Genomic DNA, 6,000 nt, shown 5'->3' on the forward strand with positions numbered 1-6,000 from the left:
CAACTCTAAATTATTGCGAGCTGCTTCCCATTTCGCTCATACATGACCTGGCCGGTGCGCTACAGCCGGCTCGCAAACCACCAGTTTAGCATAGTGTCCACAAGTATACAACAGACTAAAACATTCAATTACTACCCGGTAGTGACAACTAAATACAATAATAACAAAAATTAGGACCTAAACTGAATTGTGCTGGCTCCGCGTTAATAAGTTGGCACCGCAAGGAAACATTTTGTTACTGAATTACGAGTACGCGGCCCCGGCCGCCAATTAAACAAATACATGTGAGACACCAACACGCCAGACAAAACCGTACACAGCAAACACTCTCTCCGTGAAGTTGTTAAAGAAACAGAGCATAAAATATCTTAATATAGTATAGGGAGGGGCAGACTGAGCCGACACATAGATCAAATCAATAAGTACAGTCAGGCAATTCGAACTGCGTAACGACTAACCAGAGCGGCTGGCGATAGAATCTTGAGCACGTGGCACACATTTTCGTAGAAGTCTGCAGAAGCATATAATAATTATGCTCACCCTATCAACAGGCTGCCGATTTCAATGCTGATCTAGCAAAACCGGAATGGATAGCCTTTAACGAATCGCGCCTTTGCATATCACACAAACACCGAGGCCGTCATTCTATAACACATTACGGGTTGCAACTAGCATGTTGCATCGTGCCAACGGCCCGTACTGAAATCTCCACAAGCAGCGGCGTACGGCGTACTCGTTCCTCTCCAGCAAGGCCGGGCGTGTTTACTTCCTCACACAGGCCACTACTTCCCGCTAAAAGCACACATCGTGCAACCTATGAGCTATGGCGTGCCAAGCCAATGCAGAACTCACTGCATGACCGTTCGTATTGACAGCCAAGGCGCGACTCTTTCATGCTCACCCCTCCTCAGACTCTCCCCCCTGCGCTCAGTAACCTCTCCGGCAAAGATCACTAACGGTAAATAGGAGATGTAAACTAGCCGATTGCTGATGGCGATCAGCAATCCGGCTCAAGTATGGCAGTGATCTAGTTGCCACAATAGCATAGAGGCAGAAATTCATAGAGTTTTAATTCGGAAGGATGTGAGCAATGTCGGAAGAAAGGAAGATAAAATAGATTCCTTTGAGGCTGCTGGCGAAATCCATGTTGAATCCAACGGAAGCGGTTTTAGATTTCCCAATAGACTGTAATACACAACAGTAAAAATTTTTCCCTAGTACTGAAACCTATCAGACAATAAAAGCAAATCGATATGAAATTTTGTTAAAAGAATGATGGGGAAAGAAGCCGCAGAAGCTGACATTATTTCTTTTAAAGAGGACGGGAACATTGTGAAAGACATCCTATGTGCAGCAGTTCTTTTTAGTAATTAAGTTTCTAAAATAAATGAGATAATTGATGCAAATATTTCAGAAGAGAAAGCACAACATTACACAAAAGAAGCAATCCACTGGACATTTAGCGAAATAACAATCAATATTACCAATCCGTAGGGACTAAGGCAGATCAACAAGACTCTAAAAAATAAAATTTCTCGTAAGATGGGTAATATCATCAGTAAGACACTGAAAAGTTGTGACTCAATAATATGTAATGTTCTTCGTAAGTTACACAATGCGTAATTAATCCAGGGGGTGTTGCCAGAGAGACTGAAATATGTCGTTGTTAGGCCTCTCCACAAAATGGATGAATCTACAGATGTCAATAACTACCACCCAGCGACATTCCCTGTATCAATTTCTAAATACACTCCAGGATTGTCAGCAGCATTGTGCAATAATGAAATACTCAGTCGATTTCAAAAGGGCCGCTCTACTCAGTCAGCTATTAATACATATACTGAGCACGTAATAAAATCTTTAAATAATAAAATATCATCAGTTGAGACCTTTTGTCACTTATCGAAGGCATCTCATTGACTTAACCTGTTGTTATTCTATTAAGTTAGCTAAGTTTTTATGGCGTATATAGTTGAGCACATGCTTGGTTCAGTTCTTATTTAAGAAACAGTATTGTAAAGAGGGACTTCACATCGTCTGCATCGGGAATGGTTGCAATGGGAGCTCCACAACGTTCGATCATTGGCATTTCTGCTGTTCTTTAATTATGCTAATCATCTGCCATTTTATACGAATCTGAAGGCGAAATTAGTCCTGTCAGCAGATGATACATGCATTGTTGTGAAGCCGAGCACAGAAGCATCGACAATGAAAATAGCAGATCATGTCACTGTGAAAATTGCTAACTGGTGTTACGCAGTTAGATTAGTTTTACACTTTGAAAAAACACAGCTCATACAGTTTTGTACCAGCAAAAATACCCCATCTCCTATTAACCTAGTATACCAACAAGAAGCCCGCCGGGTTAGCCGTGCGGTCTAACGCACGGCTTTCCGGGCGGGGAGGCGTGTCGGTCCCCAGCACGAATCCGCCCGGCGGATTAGTGTCGAGGTCCGGTTTGCCGGTCAGTCCGTGGATGGTTTTTAAGGCGGTTGTCCATCTGCCTCGGCGAATGCGGGCTGGTACCCCTTACTCCGCCTCAGTTACGCTATGTCGGCGATTGCTGCGCAAACACTGTCTCCATGTACGCGAACGCCATAATTACTCTACCACACAAACAGTTGGTGGGGTTACACTCGTCTGATGTGAGACGTACCCGGGGACAGGGGGGGGGGGCGGGGGGGGGGGGTTCACTGGCGGCCGAACCGCACAATAACCCTGGGTTCGGTGTGGGGCGGCGGCGGTGGGGTGAATGGACTGCTGTAGGCTGTTGTGGGGGTTGTGGCATCTCATTGTGGCAGCTCAGTAGTACACTGAGGGCTACAGCGGGGATGAAGCCTCTCCGTTGTTTCTAGGTCCCCAGTTCAACACAGTAGAATACAATATAATGCCAACAAGAATTAATAAACAGGATAGAAAGTTCTAAGTCCATAGGTGCGCAAATTGGCGAAAACTTAAACTGGAAAAAATCGTAAAGCAGACCTGAAAAATCGTTTAGGTCCTATTGCTTTTATCACAAGAGCAGTTGACAACTTTGAGGATACAGAAGGCAGTACGTTAACATATTTTGTATATTTTCACTTAGTGGCGCCTTTTGAGATAATGTTCTGGGGTAACTCCTCGCTAAGGCACAAAGTATTCACTGCACAAAGCAAAGTAATTAGAATTATGTATGGGGCTCACATATGCATTTCTTTAAACAGCTGGAAATATTAATCACAGCCTCACAGCACATTAGTTATGAAATTCGCTGTCAACAATCCGTCTGAGTTTGAGAGTTGCAGAGATTTTCACAAATACAGCAGCAGAACGAAAAATGATCTACGTTGCCCTTTAAGGTACCTAGTTTTGATTCAAAAAGGCTGAAATATGTAGCTCTAAAGCTCTTTGACGATCTGTTTATGGAAATAAAAGTCTGATAAATAGCGAAAGTGTTTTCAAATGTAAATTAAAGACGATTCTTCTTAAAAACTTCCTCTTTTCCATAAAGAAATTCTTGAATAGAAGTAATCAGCAATTTTTACAGAAAAATCTTGTAAGTGGCCATATGGGTTCTGGGTTTGTTCTGTTGACCCGTTCTGCATCATAACGTTTATCGTGAACATGATGCATGGAATAGGTAATTAAGTGATGTCAGCGATATTTGTCCCTAGTGCATATTCAACGGTCTCTGGACTGTAGACTGGGCTGTTAGTATATGAAGATACAAAACAGGAAACAACGTTTCCAGCATACAGAAGAAACAAGAAGGATTAGTGTTTTTCAACTCATGGATGATGTCATTAAGTACGTGCCACAAGTTCGGGTTGAGAAAGAATGAGAAAGGAAATTTGCCGTTCTCTTTTCAAAGAAACCATGCGTTTATTTGCCGTAAACGATTTAATGAAACTATAGAAATTCTGACCCTGCACTGTAGGACAGATATTTGAAATGCGCTATTCCCTAGCACAGTTCGAATGTCCTAACCACTGCGCCATCTGGGGCCGGTTCTACATTCAAGGAGATGAATCTGTGTAGTGCAGCAGTGGCGGAGAATTCCGGTGAGGTAACCTGCCTCAAGGACGTGCTGGTGAAATAAATTTGCTGTAGCTGCGAAGTCCTCTCCCTGGAAGCCTGCCAGAGAGGGTGAGGCAATCTTCCAAAAAGGCGTTTCCGAGTTTGGCACACGAGGCAGCAGCAGTTTCGCCGTTCTTTCGTAGCTCTGAACCACTCACAAGGAGAATCAACTATAGTGACAAGTTATTCAGACACTCTTTACACACTTAAAAACTCCGCAAGCCACTGTGTGATGCGTGGTGGAGGGTACCCTGTACCACTACTAGCTATTTCCTTTCATGTTCCATTCGAAAGTAGATCGAGGGAGAAACGACTGTCTATACTCGTACGCCTCCGTATAGGCCCTGATTCCTCGTGTCTTATCTTCGCGGTTCTTACGGGAAATGTATGTTAGCGGCAATGGAATTTTTCTGCACTGAGCTTCAAATGACGGTTCCCTAAGTTTTCTCAATATTGCTCCTCCCGTCGCGATTCCCATTTGAGCTCCCGAAGCACATGCGTAACACATGCGTGTAGTTCGAATCTACCGGTAACATCCCTAGCAGCCCGCCTCTGAATTGCATCGATGTCCTGATTCAAGGGGTCACTGGACGGTGTTGAAATTTTAAATTTTCATTTTTTCATTCTTCTTTATCTACGGAATTTCCCATTTTCCAATGATATACAGGGTGAGTCACCTAACATTACCGCTGGATATATTTCGTAAACCACATCAAATACTGACGAACCGATTCCACAGACCGAACGTGAGGAGAGGGGCTAGTGTAATTGGTTAATACAAACCATAAACAAATGCACGGAAGTATGTTTTTTAACACAAACCTACGTTTTTTTAAATGGAACCCCGTTAGTTTTGTTAGCACATCTGAACATATAAACAAATACGTAATCAGTGCCGTTTGTTGCATTGTAAAATGTAAATTACATCGGGAGATATTATAACCTAAAGTTGACGCTTGAGTACCACTCCTCTGCTGTTCCATCGTGTGTATCGGAGAGCACCGAATTACGTAAGGATCCAAAGGGAATGGTGATGGACCTTAGGTACAGAAGTTACTGGAACAGCACATTACGTCCACATGCTAACACCTTTTTATTGGTCTTTTTCACTGACGCACATGTACATTACCATGAGGAGTGAGGTACACGTACACACGTGTTTTCCGTTTTCAATTACGGAGTGGAATAGAGTGTGTCCCGACATGTCAGGCCAATAGATGTTCAATGTGGTGGCCATCATTTGCTGCACACAATTGCAATCTCTGGCGTAATGAATGTCGTACACGCCGCAGTACATCTGGTGTAACGTCGCCGCAGGCTGCCACAATACGTTGTTTCATATCCTCTGGGGTTGTAGGCACATCACGGTACACATTCTCCTTTAACGTACCCCACAGAAAGAAGTCCAGAGGCGTAAGATCAGAAGAACGGGCTGGCCAATTTATGCGTCCTCCACGTCCTATGAAACGCCCGTCGAACATCCTGTCAAGGGTCAGCCTAGTGTTAATTGCGGAATGTGCAGGTGCACCATCATGCTGATACCACATACGTCGACGCGTTTCCAGTGGGACATTTTCGAGTAACGTTGGCAGATCATTCTGTAGAAACGCGATGTATGTTGCAGCTGTTTGGGCCCCTGCAATGAAGTGAGGACCAATGAGGTGGTCGACAATGATTCCGCACCATCCATTTACAGTCCACGGTCGCTGTCGCTCTACCTGTCTGAGCCAGCGAGGATTGTCCACAGACCAGTAATGCATGTTCCGTAGATTCACTGCCCCGTGGTTTGTGAAACCCGCTTCATCGGTAAACGGGTAGAACTGCAACGCATTCTCTGTTAATGCCCATTGACAGAATTGCACTCGATGATTAAAGTCATCACCATGTAATTGCTGATGTAGCGACACATGAAACGGGTGAAAGCGGTGACGATGCAGTATGCGC

The sequence above is a fragment of the Schistocerca serialis genome, chromosome 2, assembly GCF_023864345.2.
Source record: "Schistocerca serialis cubense isolate TAMUIC-IGC-003099 chromosome 2, iqSchSeri2.2, whole genome shotgun sequence".
NCBI lineage: Eukaryota > Metazoa > Arthropoda > Insecta > Orthoptera > Acrididae > Schistocerca > Schistocerca serialis.